The sequence below is a fragment of the Phyllobates terribilis genome, unplaced genomic scaffold (genome assembly GCF_046119375.1).
Source record: "Phyllobates terribilis strain yellow unplaced genomic scaffold, ASM4611937v1 Scaffold_118__1_contigs__length_5260490, whole genome shotgun sequence".
Taxonomy (NCBI): domain Eukaryota; kingdom Metazoa; phylum Chordata; class Amphibia; order Anura; family Dendrobatidae; genus Phyllobates; species Phyllobates terribilis.
Genome location: NW_027362878.1, coordinates 1 through 22,823, shown reverse-complemented (window position 1 = coordinate 22,823; position 22,823 = coordinate 1).

Genomic DNA, 22,823 nt, shown 5'->3' with positions numbered 1-22,823 from the left:
ACAACATAAATACAATTTAATAAAGCATAAGACAAAAAAACATAAATACAATTTAATAAAGCATATGTTAAAGCAACATAAATACAATTTAATAAAGCATAGGTTAAAACAACATAAATACAATTTAATAAAGCATAGGATAAAACAACATAAATACAATTTAATAAAGCTTAGAATAAAACAACATAAATACAATTTAATAAAGCATAGGTTAAAACAACATAAATACAATTTAATAAAGCACAGGATAAAACAACATAAATACAATTTAGTAAAGCATAGGTCAAAATAACATAAATACAATTTAATAAAGCATAGGATAAAACAACATAAATACAATTTAATAAAGCATAGGTTAAAACAACATAAATACAATTTAATAAAGCATAGGATAAAACAACATAAATACAATTTAATAAAGCATAGGATAAAACAACATAAATAAAATTTAATAAATCATAGGATAAAACAACATAAATAAAAATGTAATAAAGCATAGGATAAAACAACATAAATACAATTTAATAAAGCATAGGATAAAACAACATAAATACAATTTAATAAAGCATAGGATAAAACAACATTAATACAATTTAATAAAGCATAGGATAAAACAAATTAAATACAATATAATAAAACATAGGATAAAACAACATAAATACAATTTAATAAAGCATAGGATAAAACAACATAAATAAAATTTAATAAAGCATAGGATAAAACAACATAAATAAAAATTTAATAAAGCATAGGATAAAACAACATAAATACAATTTAATAAAGCATAGGATAAAACAACATAAATACAATTTAATAAAGCATAGGATAAAACAACATAAATAAAATTTAATAAAGCATAGGTTAAAACAACATAAATACAATTTAATAAAGCATAGGATAAAACAACATAAATAAAATTTAATAAAGCATAGGATAAAACAACATAAATAAAAATTTAATAAAGCATAGGATAAAACAACATAAATACAATTTAATAAAGCATAGGATAAAACAACATAAATACAATTTAATAAAGCATAGGATAAAACAACATAAATAAAATTTAATAAAGCATAGGTTAAAACAGCATAAATACAATTTAATAAAGCATAGGATAAAACATCATAAATACAATTTAATAAAGCATAGGATAAAACAACATAAATAAAAATTTAATAAAGCATAGGATAAAACAACATAAATACAATTTAATAAAGCATAGGATAAAACAACATAAATAAAATTTAATAAAGCATAGCATAAAACAACATAAATACAATTTAATAAAGCATAGGATAAAACAACATAAATACAATTTAATAAAGCATAGGATAAAACAACATAAATAAAATTTAATAAAGCATAGGATAAAACAACATAAATAAAAATTTAATAAAGCATAGGATAAAACAACATAAATACAATTTAATAAAGCATAGGATAAAACAACATAAATACAATTTAATAAAGCATAGGATAAAACAACATAAATAAAATTTAATAAAGCATAGGTTAAAACAACATAAATACAATTTAATAAAGCATAGGATAAAACCACAGAAATACAATTTAATAAAGCATAGGATAAAACAACATAAATACAATTTAATAAAGCATAGGACAAAACAACATAAATACAATTTAATAAAGCAGAGGATAAAACAACATAAATACAATTTAATGAAACATAGGATAAACAACATAAATACAATTTAATAAAGCATAGGATAAAACAACATAAATACAATTTAATAAAGCATAGGATAAAACAACATAAATTCAATTTAATAAAGCATAATATAAAACAACATAAATACAATTTAATAAAGCACAGGATAAAACAAAATAAATAAAATTTAATAAAGGATAGGATAAAACAACATAAATAAAATTTAATAAAGCATAGGATAAAACAACATAAATAAAATTTAATAAAGCATAGGATAAAACAACATAAATACATTTTAATAAAGCACAGGATAAAACAACATAAATACAATTTAATAAAGCATAAGACAAAAAAACATAAATACAATTTAATAAAGCATATGTTAAAGCAACATAAATACAATTTAATAAAGCATAGGTTAAAACAACATAAATACAATTTAATAAAGCATAGGATAAAACAACATAAATACAATTTAATAAAGCTTAGAATAAAACAACATAAATACAATTTAATAAAGCATAGGTTAAAACAACATAAATACAATTTAATAAAGCACAGGATAAAACAACATAAATACAATTTAGTAAAGCATAGGTCAAAATAACATAAATACAATTTAATAAAGCATAGGATAAAACAACATAAATACAATTTAATAAAGCATAGGTTAAAACAACATAAATACAATTTAATAAAGCATAGGATAAAACAACATAAATACAATTTAATAAAGCATAGGATAAAACAACATAAATAAAATTTAATAAATCATAGGATAAAACAACATAAATAAAAATTTAATAAAGCATAGGATAAAACAACATAAATACAATTTAATAAAGCATAGGATAAAACAACATAAATACAATTTAATAAAGCATAGGATAAAACAACATTAATACAATTTAATAAAGCATAGGATAAAACAAATTAAATACAATATAATAAAGCATAGGATAAAACAACATAAATACAATTTAATAAAGCATAGGATAAAACAACATTAATACAATTTAATGAAACATAGGATAAACAACATAAATACAATTTAATAAAGCATAGGATAAAACAACATAAATACAATTTAATAAAGCATAGGATAAAACAACATAAATTCAATTTAATAAAGCATAATATAAAACAACATAAATACAATTTAATAAAGCACAGGATAAAACAAAATAAATAAAATTTAATAAAGGATAGGATAAAACAACATAAATAAAATTTAATAAAGCATAGGATAAAACAACATAAATAAAATTTAATAAAGCATAGGATAAAACAACATAAATACATTTTAATAAAGCACAGGATAAAACAACATAAATACAATTTAATAAAGCATAAGACAAAAAAACATAAATACAATTTAATAAAGCATATGTTAAAGCAACATAAATACAATTTAATAAAGCATAGGTTAAAACAACATAAATACAATTTAATAAAGCATAGGATAAAACAACATAAATACAATTTAATAAAGCTTAGAATAAAACAACATAAATACAATTTAATAAAGCATAGGTTAAAACAACATAAATACAATTTAATAAAGCACAGGATAAAACAACATAAATACAATTTAGTAAAGCATAGGTCAAAATAACATAAATACAATTTAATAAAGCATAGGATAAAACAACATAAATACAATTTAATAAAGCATAGGTTAAAACAACATAAATACAATTTAATAAAGCATAGGATAAAACAACATAAATACAATTTAATAAAGCATAGGATAAAACAACATAAATAAAATTTAATAAATCATAGGATAAAACAACATAAATAAAAATTTAATAAAGCATAGGATAAAACAACATAAATACAATTTAATAAAGCATAGGATAAAACAACATAAATACAATTTAATAAAGCATAGGATAAAACAACATTAATACAATTTAATAAAGCATAGGATAAAACAATTTAAATACAATATAATAAAGCATAGGATAAAACAACATAAATACAATTTAATAAAGCATAGGATAAAACAACATAAATAAAATTTAATAAAGCATAGGATAAAACAACATAAATAAAAATTTAATAAAGCATAGGATAAAACAACATAAATACAATTTAATAAAGCATAGGATAAAACAACATAAATACAATTTAATAAAGCATAGGATAAAACAACATAAATAAAATTTAATAAAGCATAGGTTAAAACAACATAAATACAATTTAATAAAGCATAGGATAAAACAACATAAATAAAATTTAATAAAGCATAGGATAAAACAACATAAATAAAAATTTAATAAAGCATAGGATAAAACAACATAAATACAATTTAATAAAGCATAGGATAAAACAACATAAATACAATTTAATAAAGCATAGGATAAAACAACATAAATAAAATTTAATAAAGCATAGGTTAAAACAGCATAAATACAATTTAATAAAGCATAGGATAAAACAACATAAATACAATTTAATAAAGCATAGGATAAAACAACATAAATAAAAATTTAATAAAGCATAGGATAAAACAACATAAATACAATTTAATAAAGCATAGGATAAAACAACATAAATAAAATTTAATAAAGCATAGCATAAAACAACATAAATACAATTTAATAAAGCATAGGATAAAACAACATAAATACAATTTAATAAAGCATAGGATAAAACAACATAAATAAAATTTAATAAAGCATAGGATAAAACAACATAAATAAAAATTTAATAAAGCATAGGATAAAACAACATAAATACAATTTAATAAAGCATAGGATAAAACAACATAAATACAATTTAATAAAGCATAGGATAAAACAACATAAATAAAATTTAATAAAGCATAGGTTAAAACAACATAAATACAATTTAATAAAGCATAGGATAAAACCACAGAAATACAATTTAATAAAGCATAGGATAAAACAACATAAATACAATTTAATAAAGCATAGGACAAAACAACATAAATACAATTTAATAAAGCATAGGATAAAACAACATAAATACAATTTAATGAAACATAGGATAAACAACATAAATACAATTTAATAAAGCATAGGATAAAACAACATAAATACAATTTAATAAAGCATAGGCTAAAACTACATAAATACAATTTAATAAAGCATAGGATAAAACAAATTAAATACAATATAATAAAGCATAGGATAAAACAACATAAATACAATTTAATAAAGCATAGGATAAAACAACATAAATAAAATTTAATAAAGCATAGGATAAAACAACATAAATAAAAATTTAATAAAGCATAGGATAAAAAAACATAAATACAATTTAATAAAGCATAGGATAAAACAACATAAATACAATTTAATAAAGCATATGATAAAACAACATAAATACAATTTAATAAAGCATAGGTTAAAACAACATAAATACAGTTTAATAAAGCATAGGATAAAACTACATAAATACAATTTAATAAAGCATAGGATAAAACAACATAAATACAATTTAATAAAGCAAAGGATAAAACAACATAAATACAATTTAATAAAGCATAGGATAAAACAACATAAATACAATTTAATAAAGCATAGGATAAAACAACATAAATACAATTTAATAAAGCATAGGATAAAACAACATAAATACAATTTAATAAAGCATAGGATAAAACAACATAAATAAAATTTAATAAAGCATATGTTAAAATAACATAAATACAATTTAATAAAGCATAGGACAAAACAACATAAAAACAATTTAATAAAGCATAGTTTAAAACAACATAAATACAATTTAATAAAGCATAGGATAAAACCACAGAATTACAATTTAATAAAGCATAGGATAAAATAACATAAATACAATTTAATAAAGTATAGGACAAAACAACATAAATACAATTTAATAAAGCATAGGAGAAAACAACATAAATACAATTTAATGAAACATAGGATAAACAACATAAATACAATTTAATAAAGCATAGGATAAACAACATAAATACAATTTAATAAAGCATAGGCTAAAACTACATAAATACAATTTAATAAAGCTTAGGATAAAACAAATTAAATACAATATAATAAAGCATAGGATAAAACAACATAAATTCAATTTAATAAAGCATAGGATAAAACAACATAAATACAATTTAATAAAGCATAAGATAAAACAACATGAATACAATTTAATAAAGCATAGGTTAAAGCAACATAAATACAATTTAATAAAGCATAGGTTAAAACAACATAAATACAATTTAATAAAGCACAGGATAAAACAACATAAATACAATTTAATAAAGCATAAGACAAAAAAACATAAATACAATTTAATAAAGCATATGTTAAAGCAACATAAATACAATTTAATAAAGCATAGGTTAAAACAACATAAATACAATTTAATAAAGCATAGGATAAAACAACATAAATACAATTTAATAAAGCTTAGGATAAAACAACATAAATACAATTTAATAAAGCATAGGATAAAACAACATAAATACAATTTAATAAAGCATAGGATAAAACAACATAAATACAATTTAATAAAGCATAGGTTAAAACAACATAAATACAATTTAATAAAGCACAGGATAAAACAACATAAATACAATTTAGTAAAGCATAGGTCAAAATAACATAAATACAATTTAATAAAGCATAGGATAAAACAACATAAATACAATTTAATAAAGCATAGGTTAAAACAACATAAATACAATTTAATAAAGCATAGGATAAAACAACATAAATACAATTTAATAAAGCATAGGATAAAACAACATAAATAAAATTTAATAAAGCATAGGATAAAACAACATGAATAAAAATTTAATAAAGCATAGGATAAAACAACATAAATACAATTTAATAAAGCATAGGATAAAACAACATAAATAAAATTTAATAAAGCATAGCATAAAACAACATAAATACAATTTAATAAAGCATAGGATAAAACAACATAAATACAATTTAATAAAGCATAGGATAAAACAACATAAATAAAATTTAATAAAGCATAGGATAAAACAACATAAATAAAAATTTAATAAAGCATAGGAAAAAACAACATAAATACAATTTAATAAAGCATAGGATAAAACAACATAAATACAATTTAATAAAGCATAGAATAAAACAACATAAATAAAATTTAATAAAGCATAGGTTAAAACAACATAAATACAATTTAATAAAGCATAGGATAAAACCACAGAAATACAATTTAATAAAGCATAGGATAAAACAACATAAATACAATTTAATAAAGCATAGGACAAAACAACATAAATACAATTTAATAAAGCAGAGGATAAAACAACATAAATACAATTTAATGAAACATAGGATAAACAACATAAATACAATTTAATAAAGCATAGGATAAAACAACATAAATACAATTTAATAAAGCATAGGCTAAAACTACATAAATACAATTTAATAAAGCATAGGATAAAACAAATTAAATACAATATAATAAAGCATAGGATAAAACAACATAAATTCAATTTAATAAAGCATAGGATAAAACAACATAAATACAATTTAATAAAGCATAAGATAAAACAACATGAATACAATTTAATAAAGCATAGGATAAAACAACATAAATATAATTTAATAAAGCATAGGTTAAAACAACATAAATACAATTTAATAAAGCATAGGATAAAACAACATAAATTCAATTTAATAAAGCATAATATAAAACAACATAAATACAATTTAATAAAGCACAGGATAAAACAAAATAAATAAAATTTAATAAAGCATAGGATAAAACAACATAAATAAAATTTAATAAAGCATAGGATAAAACAACATAAATAAAATTTAATAAAGCATAGGATAAAACAACATAAATACATTTTAATAAAGCACAGGATAAAACAACATAAATACAATTTAATAAAGCATAAGACAAAAAAACATAAATACAATTTAATAAAGCATATGTTAAAGCAACATAAATACAATTTAATAAAGCATAGGTTAAAACAACATAAATACAATTTAATAAAGCATAGGATAAAACAACATAAATACAATTTAATAAAGCTTAGGATAAAACAACATAAATACAATTTAATAAAGCATAGGATAAAACAACATAAATACAATTTAATAAAGCATAGGATAAAACAACATAAATACAATTTAATAAAGCATAGGTTAAAACAACATAAATACAATTTAATAAAGCACAGGATAAAACAACATAAATACAATTTAGTAAAGCATAGGTCAAAATAACATAAATACAATTTAATAAAGCATAGGATAAAACAACATAAATACAATTTAATAAAGCATAGGTTAAAACAACATAAATACAATTTAATAAAGCATAGGATAAAACAACATAAATACAATTTAATAAAGCATAGGATAAAACAACATAAATAAAATTTAATAAATCATAAGATAAAACAACATAAATAAAAATTTAATAAAGCATAGGATAAAACAACATAAATACAATTTAATAAAGCATAGGATAAAACAACATAAATACAATTTAATAAAGCATAGGATAAAACAACATTAATACAATTTAATAAAGCATAGGATAAAACAAATTAAATACAATATAATAAAGCATAGGATAAAACAACATAAATACAATTTAATAAAGCATAGGATAAAACAACATAAATAAAATTTAATAAAGCATAGGATAAAACAACATAAATAAAAATTTAATAAAGCATAGGATAAAACAACATAAATACAATTTAATAAAGCATAGGATAAAACAACATAAATACAATTTAATAAAGCATAGGATAAAACAACATAAATAAAATTTAATAAAGCATAGGTTAAAACAACATAAATACAATTTAATAAAGCATAGGATAAAACCACAGAAATACAATTTAATAAAGCATAGGATAAAACAACATAAATACAATTTAATAAAGCATAGGACAAAACAACATAAATACAATTTAATAAAGCAGAGGATAAAACAACATAAATACAATTTAATGAAACATAGGATAAACAACATAAATACAATTTAATAAAGCATAGGATAAAACAACATAAATACAATTTAATAAAGCATAGGCTAAAACTACATAAATACAATTTAATAAAGCATAGGATAAAACAAATTAAATACAATATAATAAAGCATAGGATAAAACAACATAAATTCAATTTAATAAAGCATAGGATAAAACAACATAAATACAATTTAATAAAGCATAAGATAAAACAACATGAATACAATTTAATAAAGCATAGGATAAAACAACATAAATATAATTTAATAAAGCATAGGATAAAACAACATAAATACAATTTAATAAAGCATAGGATAAAACAACATAAATACAATTTAATAAAGCATAGGATAAAACAACATAAATAAAAATGTAATAAAGCATAGGATAAAAAAACATAAATACAATTTAATAAAGCATAGGATAAAACAACATAAATACAATTTAATAAAGCATAGGATAAAACAACATAAATATAATTTAATAAAGCATAGGATAAAACAACATAAATACAATTTAATAAAGCATAGGACAAAACAACATAAAAACAATTTAATAAAGCATAGTTTAAAACAACATAAATACAATTTAATAAAGCATAGGATAAAACCACAGAATTACAATTTAATAAAGCATAGTATAAAACAACATAAATACAATTTAATAAAGTATAGGACAAAACAACATAAATACAATTTAATAAAGCATAGGATAAAACAACATAAATACAATTTAATGAAACATAGGATAAACAACATAAATACAATTTAATAAAGCATAGGATAAACAACATAAATACAATTTAATAAAGCATAGGCTAAAACTACATAAATACAATTTAATAAAGCTTAGGATAAAACAAATTAAATACAATATAATAAAGCATAGGATAAAACAACATAAATTCAATTTAATAAAACATAGGATAAAACAACATAAATACAATTTAATAAAGCATAAGATAAAACATCATGAATACAATTTAATAAAGCATAGGTTAAAGCAACATAAATACAATTTAATAAAGCATAGGATAAAACAACATAAATACAATTTAATAAAGCATAGGTTAAAACAACATAAATACAATTTAATAAAGCACAGGATAAAACAACATAAATACAATTTAATAAAGCATAGGATAAAACAACATAAATACAATTTAATAAAGCATAGGATAAAACAACATAAATACAATTTAATAAAGCATAGGATAAAACAACATAAATACAATTTAATAAAGCATAGGATAAAACAACATAAATACAATTTAATAAAGCATAGGATAAAACAACATAAATACAATTTAATAAAGCATAGGATAAAACAACATAAATAAAATTTAATAAAGCATAGGTTAAAATAACATAAATACAATTTAATAAAGCATAGGACAAAACAACATAAAAACAATTTAATAAAGCATAGTTTAAAACAACATAAATACAATTTAATAAAGCATAGGATAAAACCACAGAATTACAATTTAATAAAGCATAGGATAAAACAACATAAATACAATTTAATAAAGTATAGACAAAACAACATGAATACAATTTAATAAAGCATAGGATAAAACAACATAAATACAATTTAATGAAACATAGGATAAACAACATAAATACAATTTAATAAAGCATAGGATAAACAACATAAATACAATTTAATAAAGCATAGGCTAAAACTACATAAATACAATTTAATAAAGCTTAGGATAAAACAAATTAAATACAATATAATAAAGCATAGGATAAAACAACATAAATTCAATTTAATAAAGCATAGGATAAAACAACATAAATACAATTTAATAAAGCATAAGATAAAACAACATGAATACAATTTAATAAAGCATAGGTTAAAGCAACATAAATACAATTTAATAAAGCATAGGATAAAACAACATAAATACAATTTAATAAAGCATAGGTTAAAACAACATAAATACAATTTAATAAAGCATAGGATAAAACAACATAAATACAATTTAATAAAGCATAGGATAAAACAACATAAATAAAAATTTAATAAAGCATAGGATAAAAAAACATAAATACAATTTAATAAAGCATAGGATAAAACAACATAAATACAATTTAATAAAGCATATGATAAAACAACATAAATACAATTTAATAAAGCATAGGTTAAAACAACATAAATACAATTTAATAAAGCATAGGATAAAACAACATAAATACAATTTAATAAAGCATAGGATAAAACAACATAAATACAATTTAATAAAGCATAGGATAAAACAACATAAATACAATTTAATAAAGCATAGGATAAAACAACATAAATACAATTTAATAAAGCATAGGATAAAACAACATAAATACAATTTAATAAAGCATAGGATAAAACAACATAAATACAATTTAATAAAGCATAGGTTAAAACAACATAAATACAATTTAATAAAGCACAGGATAAAACAACATAAATACAATTTAATAAAGCATAGGATAAAACAACATAAATACAATTTAATAAAGCATAGGATAAAACAACATAAATACAATTTAATAAAGCATAGGATAAAACAACATAAATACAATTTAATAAAGCATAGGATAAAACAACATAAATACAATTTAATAAAGCATAGGATAAAACAACATAAATACAATTTAATAAAGCATAGGATAAAACAACATAAATAAAATTTAATAAAGCATAGGTTAAAAAACATAAATACAATTTAATAAAGCATAGGACAAAACAACATAAAAACAATTTAATAAAGCATAGTTTAAAACAACATAAATACAATTTAATAAAGCATAGGATAAAACCACAGAATTACAATTTAATAAAGCATAGGATAAAACAACATAAATACAATTTAATAAAGTATAGACAAAACAACATGAATACAATTTAATAAAGCATAGGATAAAACAACATAAATACAGTTTAATAAAGCATAGGATAAAACAACATAAATACAATTTAATAAAGCATAGGATAAAACAACATAAATACAATTTAATAAAGCAAAGGATAAAACAACATAAATACAATTTAATAAAGCATAGGATAAAACAACATAAATACAATTTAATAAAGCATAGGATAAAACAACATAAATACAATTTAATAAAGCATAGGATAAAACAACATAAATACAATTTAATAAAGCATAGGATAAAACAACATAAATACAATTTAATAAAGCATAGGATAAAACAACATAAATAAAATTTAATAAAGCATAGGTTAAAATAACATAAATACAATTTAATAAAGCATAGGACAAAACAACATAAAAACAATTTAATAAAGCATAGTTTAAAACAACATAAATACAATTTAATAAAGCATAGGATAAAACCACAGAATTACAATTTAATAAAGCATAGGATAAAATAACATAAATACAATTTAATAAAGTATAGGACAAAACAACATAAATACAATTTAATAAAGCATAGGAGAAAACAACATAAATACAATTTAATGAAACATAGGATAAACAACATAAATACAATTTAATAAAGCATAGGATAAACAACATAAATACAATTTAATAAAGCATAGGCTAAAACTACATAAATACAATTTAATAAAGCTTAGGATAAAACAAATTAAATACAATATAATAAAGCATAGGATAAAACAACATAAATTCAATTTAATAAAACATAGGATAAAACAACATAAATACAATTTAATAAAGCATAAGATAAAACAACATGAATACAATTTAATAAAGCATAGGTTAAAGCAACATAAATACAATTTAATAAAGCATAGGATAAAACAACATAAATACAATTTAATAAAGCATAGGTTAAAACAACATAAATACAATTTAATAAAGCACAGGATAAAACAACATAAATACAATTTAATAAAGCATAGGATAAAACAACATAAATACAATTTAATAAAGCATAGGATAAAACAACATAAATACAATTTAATAAAGCATAGGATAAAACAACATAAATACAATTTAATAAAGCATAGGATAAAACAACATAAATACAATTTAATAAAGCATAGGATAAAACAACATAAATACAATTTAATAAAGCATAGGATAAAACAACATAAATACAATTTAATAAAGCATAGGATAAAACAACATAAATAAAATTTAATAAAGCATAGGTTAAAATAACATAAATACAATTTAATAAAGCATAGGACAAAACAACATAAAAACAATTTAATAAAGCATAGTTTAAAACAACATAAATACAATTTAATAAAGCATAGGATAAAACCACAGAATTACAATTTAATAAAGCATAGGATAAAACAACATAAATACAATTTAATAAAGTATAGACAAAACAACATGAATACAATTTAATAAAGCATAGGATAAAACAACATAAATACAATTTAATAAAGCATAGGTTAAAACAACATAAATACAATTTAATAAAGCACAGGATAAAACAACATAAATACAATTTAATAAAGCATAGGATAAAACAACATAAATACAATTTAATAAAGCATAGGATAAAACAACATAAATACAATTTAATAAAGCATAGGATAAAACAACATAAATACAATTTAATAAAGCATAGGATAAAACAACATAAATACAATTTAATAAAGCATAGGATAAAACAACATAAATACAATTTAATAAAGCATAGGATAAAACAACATAAATAAAATTTAATAAAGCATAGGTTAAAATAACATAAATACAATTTAATAAAGCATAGGACAAAACAACATAAAAACAATTTAATAAAGCATAGTTTAAAACAACATAAATACAATTTAATAAAGCATAGGATAAAACCACAGAATTACAATTTAATAAAGCATAGGATAAAACAACATAAATACAATTTAATAAAGTATAGACAAAACAACATGAATACAATTTAATAAAGCATAGGATAAAACAACATAAATACAATTTAATGAAACATAGGATAAACAACATAAATACAATTTAATAAAGCATAGGATAAACAACATAAATACAATTTAATAAAGCATAGGCTAAAACTACATAAATACAATTTAATAAAGCTTAGGATAAAACAAATTAAATACAATATAATAAAGCATAGGATAAAACAACATAAATTCAATTTAATAAAGCATAGGATAAAACAACATAAATACAATTTAATAAAGCATAAGATAAAACAACATGAATACAATTTAATAAAGCATAGGTTAAAGCAACATAAATACAATTTAATAAAGCATAGGATAAAACAAAATAAATACAATTTAATAAAGCATAGGTTAAAACAACATAAATACAATTTAATAAAGCATAGGATAAAACAACATAAATACAATTTAATAAAGCATAGGATAAAACAACATAAATAAAAATTTAATAAAGCATAGGATAAAACAACATAAATACAATTTAATAAAGCATAGGATAAAACAACATAAATACAATTTAATAAAGCATATGATAAAACAACATAAATACAATTTAATAAAGCATAGGTTAAAACAATATAAATACAATTTAATAAAGCATAGGATAAAACAACATAAATACAATTTAATAAAGCATAGGATAAAACAACATAAATACAATTTAATAAAGCATAGGATAAAACAACATAAATACAATTTAATAAAGCATAGGATAAAGCAACATAAATACAATTTAATAAAGCATAGGATAAAACAACATAAATACAATTTAATAAAGCATAGGATAAAACAACATAAATAAAATTTAATAAAGCATAGGTTAAAATAACATAAATACAATTTAATAAAGCATAGGACAAAACAACATAAAAACAATTTAATAAAGCATAGTTTAAAACAACATAAATACAATTTAATAAAGCATAGGATAAAACCACAGAATTACAATTTAATAAAGCATAGGATAAAACAACATAAATACAATTTAATAAAGTATAGGACAAAACAACATAAATACAATTTAATAAAGCATAGGATAAAACAACATAAATACATTTTAATGAAACATAGGATAAACAACATAAATACAATTTAATAAAGCATAGGATAAACAACATAAATACAATTTAATAAAGCATAGGCTAAAACTACATAAATACAATTTAATAAAGCTTAGGATAAAACAAATTAAATACAATATAATAAAGCATAGGATAAAACAACATAAATTCAGTTTAATAAAACATAGGATAAAACAACATAAATACAATTTAATAAAGCATAAGATAAAACAACATGAATACAATTTAATAAAGCATAGGTTAAAGCAACATAAATACAATTTAATAAAGCATAGGATAAAACAACATAAATACAATTTAATAAAGCATAGGTTAAAACAACATAAATACAATTTAATAAAGCACAGGATAAAACAACATAAATACAATTTAATAAAGCATAGGATAAAACAACATAAATACAATTTAATAAAGCATAGGATAAAACAACATAAATACAATTTAATAAAGCATAGGATAAAACAACATAAATACAATTTAATAAAGCATAGGATAAAACAACATAAATACAGTTTAATAAAGCATAGGATAAAACAACATAAATACAATTTAATAAAGCATAGGATAAAACAACATAAATACAATTTAATAAAGCAAAGGATAAAACAACATAAATACAATTTAATAAAGCATAGGATAAAACAACATAAATACAATTTAATAAAGCATAGGATAAAACAACATAAATACAATTTAATAAAGCATAGGATAAAACAACATAAATACAATTTAATAAAGCATAGGATAAAACAACATAAATACAATTTAATAAAGCATAGGATAAAACAACATAAATAAAATTTAATAAAGCATAGGTTAAAATAACATAAATACAATTTAATAAAGCATAGGACAAAACAACATAAAAACAATTTAATAAAGCATAGTTTAAAACAACATAAATACAATTTAATAAAGCATAGGATAAAACCACAGAATTACAATTTAATAAAGCATAGGATAAAATAACATAAATACAATTTAATAAAGTATAGGACAAAACAACATAAATACAATTTAATAAAGCATAGGAGAAAACAACATAAATACAATTTAATGAAACATAGGATAAACAACATAAATACAATTTAATAAAGCATAGGATAAACAACATAAATACAATTTAATAAAGCATAGGCTAAAACTACATAAATACAATTTAATAAAGCTTAGGATAAAACAAATTAAATACAATATAATAAAGCATAGGATAAAACAACATAAATTCAATTTAATAAAACATAGGATAAAACAACATAAATACAATTTAATAAAGCATAAGATAAAACAACATGAATACAATTTAATAAAGCATAGGTTAAAGCAACATAAATACAATTTAATAAAGCATAGGATAAAACAACATAAATACAATTTAATAAAGCATAGGTTAAAACAACATAAATACAATTTAATAAAGCACAGGATAAAACAACATAAATACAATTTAATAAAGCATAGGATAAAACAACATAAATACAATTTAATAAAGCATAGGATAAAACAACATAAATACAATTTAATAAAGCATAGGATAAAACAACATAAATACAATTTAATAAAGCATAGGATAAAACAACATAAATACAATTTAATAAAGCATAGGATAAAACAACATAAATACAATTTAATAAAGCATAGGATAAAACAACATAAATACAATTTAATAAAGCATAGGATAAAACAACATAAATAAAATTTAATAAAGCATAGGTTAAAATAACATAAATACAATTTAATAAAGCATAGGACAAAACAACATAAAAACAATTTAATAAAGCATAGTTTAAAACAACATAAATACAATTTAATAAAGCATAGGATAAAACCACAGAATTACAATTTAATAAAGCATAGGATAAAACAACATAAATACAATTTAATAAAGTATAGACAAAACAACATGAATACAATTTAATAAAGCATAGGATAAAACAACATAAATACAGTTTAATAAAGGATAGGATAAAACAACATAAATACAATTTAATAAAGCAAAGGATAAAACAACATAAATACAATTTAATAAAGCAAAGGATAAAACAACATAAATACAATTTAATAAAGCATAGGATAAAACAACATAAATACAATTTAATAAAGCATAGGATAAAACAACATAAATACAATTTAATAAAGCATAGGATAAAACAACATAAATACAATTTAATAAAGCATAGGATAAAACAACATAAATACAATTTAATAAAGCATAGGATAAAACAACATAAATAAAATTTAATAAAGCATAGGTTAAAATAACATAAATACAATTTAATAAAGCATAGGACAAAACAACATAAAAACAATTTAATAAAGCATAGTTTAAAACAACATAAATACAATTTAATAAAGCATAGGATAAAACCACAGAATTACAATTTAATAAAGCATAGGATAAAATAACATAAATACAATTTAATAAAGTATAGGACAAAACAACATAAATACAATTTAATAAAGCATAGGAGAAAACAACATAAATACAATTTAATGAAACATAGGATAAACAACATAAATACAATTTAATAAAGCATAGGATAAACAACATAAATACAATTTAATAAAGCATAGGCTAAAACTACATAAATACAATTTAATAAAGCTTAGGATAAAACAAATTAAATACAATATAATAAAGCATAGGATAAAACAACATAAATTCAATTTAATAAAGCATAGGATAAAACAACATAAATACAATTTAATAAAGCATAAGATAAAACAACATGAATACAATTTAATAAAGCATAGGTTAAAGCAACATAAATACAATTTAATAAAGCATAGGATAAAACAACATAAATACAATTTAATAAAGCATAGGTTAAAACAACATAAATACAATTTAATAAAGCACAGGATAAAACAACATAAATACAATTTAATAAAGCATAGGATAAAACAACATTAATACAATTTAATAAAGCATAGGATAAAACAAATTAAATACAATATAATAAAGCATAGGATAAAACAACATAAATACAATTTAATAAAGCATAGGATAAAACAACATAAATAAAATTTAATAAAGCATAGGATAAAACAACATAAATAAAAATTTAATAAAGCATAGGATAAAACAACATAAATACAATTTAATAAAGCATAGGATAAAACAACATAAATACAATTTAATAAAGCATAGGATAAAACAACATAAATAAAATTTAATAAAGCATAGGTTAAAACAACATAAATACAATTTAATAAAGCATAGGATAAAACCACAGAAATACAATTTAATAAAGCATAGGATAAAACAACATAAATACAATTTAATAAAGCATAGGACAAAACAACATAAATACAATTTAATAAAGCAGAGGATAAAACAACATAAATACAATTTAATGAAACATAGGATAAACAACATAAATACAATTTAATAAAGCATAGGATAAAACAACATAAATACAATTTAATAAAGCATAGGCTAAAACTACATAAATACAATTTAATAAAGCATAGGATAAAACAAATTAAATACAATATAATAAAGCATAGGATAAAACAACATAAATTCAATTTAATAAAGCATAGGATAAAACAACATAAATACAATTTAATAAAGCATAAGATAAAACAACATGAATACAATTTAATAAAGCATAGGATAAAACAACATAAATATAATTTAATAAAGCATAGGATAAAACAACATAAATACAATTTAATAAAGCATAGGATAAAACAACATAAATATAATTTAATAAAGCATAGGATAAAACAACATAAATACAATTTAATAAAGCTTAGGATAAAACAAATTAAATACAATATAATAAAGCATAGGATAAAACAACATAAATTCAATTTAATAAAGCATAGGATAAAACAACATAAATACAATTTAATAAAGCATAAGATAAAACAACATGAATACAATTTAATAAAGCATAGGTTAAAATAACATAAATACAATTTAATAAAGCATAGGACAAAACAACATAAAAACAATTTAATAAAGCATAGTTTAAAACAACATAAATACAATTTAATAAAGCATAGGATAAAACCACAGAATTACAATTTAATAAAGCATAGGATAAAACAACATAAATACAATTTAATAAAGTATAGGACAAAACAACATAAATACAATTTAATAAAGCATAGGATAAAACAACATAAATACAATTTAATGAAACATAGGATAAACAACATAAATACAATTTAATAAAGCATAGGATAAACAACATAAATACAATTTAATAAAGCTTAGGATAAAACAACATAAATACAATTTAATGAAACATAGGATAAACAACATAAATACAATTTAATAAAGCATAGGATAAACAACATAAATACAATTTAATAAAGCATAGGATAAAACAACATAAATACAATTTAATAAAGCATAGGATAAAACAACATAAATACAATTTAATAAAGCATAGGATAAAACAACATAAATAAAATTTAATAAAGCATAGGAAAACAACATAAAAACAATTTAATAAAGCATAGTTTAAAACAACATAAATACAATTTAATAAAGCATAGGATAAAACCACAGAATTACAATTTAATAAAGCATAGGATAAAATAACATAAATACAATTTAATAAAGTATAGGACAAAACAACATAAATACAATTTAATAAAGCATAGGAGAAAACAACATAAATACAATTTAATGAAACATAGGATAAACAACATAAATACAATTTAATAAAGCATAGGATAAACAACATAAATACAATTTAATAAAGCATAGGATAAAACAACATAAATACAATTTAATAAAGCATAGGATAAAACAACATAAATACAATTTATAAAGCATAGGATAAAACAACATAAATAAAATTTAATAAAGCATAGGTTAAAATAACATAAATACAATTTAATAAAGCATAGGACAAAACAACATAAAAACATTTAATAAAGCATAGTTTAAAACAACATAAATACAATTTAATAAAGCATAGGATAAAACCACAGAATTACAATTTAATAAGCATAGGATAAAATAACATAAATACAATTTAATAAAGTATAGGACAAAACAACATAAATACAATTTAATAAAGCATAGGAGAAAACAACATAAATACAATTTAATGAAACATAGGATAAACAACATAAATACAATTTAATAAAGCATAGGATAAACAACATAAATACAATTTAATAAAGCATAGGCTAAAACTACATAAATACAATTTATAAAGCTTAGGATAAAACAAATTAAATACAATATAATAAAGCTAGGATAAAACAACATAAATTCAATTTAATAAAGCATAGGATAAAACAACATAAATACAATTTAATAAAGCATAAGATAAAACAACATGAATACAATTTAATAAAGCATAGGTTAAAGCAACATAAATACAATTTAATAAAGCATAGGATAAAACAACATAAATACAATTTAATAAAGCATAGGTTAAAACAACATAAATACAATTTAATAAAGCACATGATAAAACAACATAAATACAATTTAATAAAGCATAGGATAAAACAACATTAATATAATTTAATAAAGCATAGGATAAAACAAATTAAATACAATATAATAAAGCATAGGATAAAACAACATAAATACAATTTAATAAAGCATAGGATAAAACAACATAAATAAAATTTAATAAAGCATAGGATAAAACAACATAAATAAAAATTTAATAAAGCATAGGATAAACAACATAAATACAATTTAATAAAGCATAGGATAAAACAACATAATACAATTTAATAAAGCATAGGATAAAACAACATAAATAAAATTTAATAAAGCATAGGTTAAAACAACATAAATACAATTTAATAAAGCATAGGATAAAACCACAGAAATACAATTTAATAAAGCATAGGATAAAACAACATAAATACAATTTAATAAAGCATAGGACAAAACAACATAAATACAATTTAATAAAGCAGAGGATAAAACAACATAAATACAATTTAATGAAACATAGGATAAACAACATAAATACAATTTAATAAAGCATAGGATAAAACAACATAAATACAATTTAATAAAGCATAGGCTAAAACTACATAAATACAATTTAATAAAGCATAGGATAAAACAAATTAAATACAATATAATAAAGCATAGGATAAAACAACATAAATTCAATTTAATAAAGCATAGGATAAAACAACATAAATACAATTTAATAAAGCATAAGATAAAACAACATGAATACAATTTAATAAAGCATAGGATAAAACAACATAAATATAATTTAATAAAGCATAGGATAAAACAACATAAATACAATTTAATAAAGCATAGGATAAAACAACATAAATATAATTTAATAAAGCATAGGATAAAACAACATAAATACAATTTAATAAAGCTTAGGATAAAACAAATTAAATACAATATAATAAAGCATAGGATAAAACAACATAAATTCAATTTAATAAAGCATAGGATAAAACAACATAAATACAATTTAATAAAGCATAAGATAAAACAACATGAATACAATTTAATAAAAGCATAGGTTAAAATAACATAAATACAATTTAATAAAGCATAGGACAAAACAACATAAAAACAATTTAATAAAGCATAGTTTAAAACAACATAAATACAATTTAATAAAGCATAGGATAAAACCACAGAATTACAATTTAATAAAGCATAGGATAAAACAACATAAATACAATTTAATAAAGTATAGGACAAAACAACATAAATACAATTTAATAAAGCATAGGATAAAACAACATAAATACAATTTAATGAAACATAGGATAAACAACATAAATACAATTTAATAAAGCATAGGATAAACAACATAAATACAATTTAATAAAGCATAGGCTAAAACTACATAAATACAATTTAATAAAGCTTAGGATAAAACAAATTAAATACAATATAATAAAGCATAGGATAAAACAACATAAATTCAATTTAATAAAACATAGGATAAAACAACATAAATACAATTTAATAAAGCATAAGATAAAACAACATGAATACAATTTAATAAAGCATAGGTTAAAGCAACATAAATACAATTTAATAAAGCATAGGATAAAACAACATAAATACAATTTAATAAAGCATAGGTTAAAACAACATAAATACAATTTAATAAAGCACAGGATAAAACAACATAAATACAATTTAATAAAGCATAGGATAAAACAACATAAATACAATTTAATAAAGCATAGGATAAAACAACATAAATACAATTTAATAAAGCATAGGATAAAACAACATAAATACAATTTAATAAAGCATAGGATAAAACAACATAAATACAATTTAATAAAGCATAGGATAAAACAACATAAATACAATTTAATAAAGCATAGGATAAAACAACATAAATAAAATTTAATAAAGCATAGGTTAAAATAACATAAATACAATTTAATAAAGCATAGGACAAAACAACATAAAAACAATTTAATAAAGCATAGTTTAAAACAACATAAATACAATTTAATAAAGCATAGGATAAAACCACAGAATTACAATTTAATAAAGCATAGGATAAAACAACATAAATACAATTTAACAAAGTATAGACAAAACAACATGAATACAATTTAATAAAGCATAGGATAAAACAACATAAATACAATTTAATGAAACATAGGATAAACAACATAAATACAATTTAATAAAGCACAGGATAAAACAACATAAATACAATTTAATAAAGCATAAGACAAAAAAACATAAATACAATTTAATAAAGCATATGTTAAAGCAACATAAATACAATTTAATAAAGCATAGGTTAAAACAACATAAATACAATTTAATAAAGCATAGGATAAAACAACATAAATACAATTTAATAAAGCATAGGATAAAACAACATAAATACAATTTAATAAAGCAAAGGATAAAACAACATAAATACAATTTAATAAAGCATAGGATAAAACAACATAAATACAATTTAATAAAGCATAGGATAAAACAACATAAATAAAATTTAATAAAGCATAGGTTAAAATAACATAAATACAATTTAATAAAGCATAGGACAAAACAACATAAAAACAATTTAATAAAGCATAGTTTAAAACAACATAAATACAATTTAATAAAGCATAGGATAAAACCACAGAATTACAATTTAATAAAGCATAGGATAAAACAACATAAATACAATTTAATAAAGTATAGACAAAACAACATAAATACAATTTAATAAAGCATAGGATAAAACAACATAAATACAATTTAATGAAACAT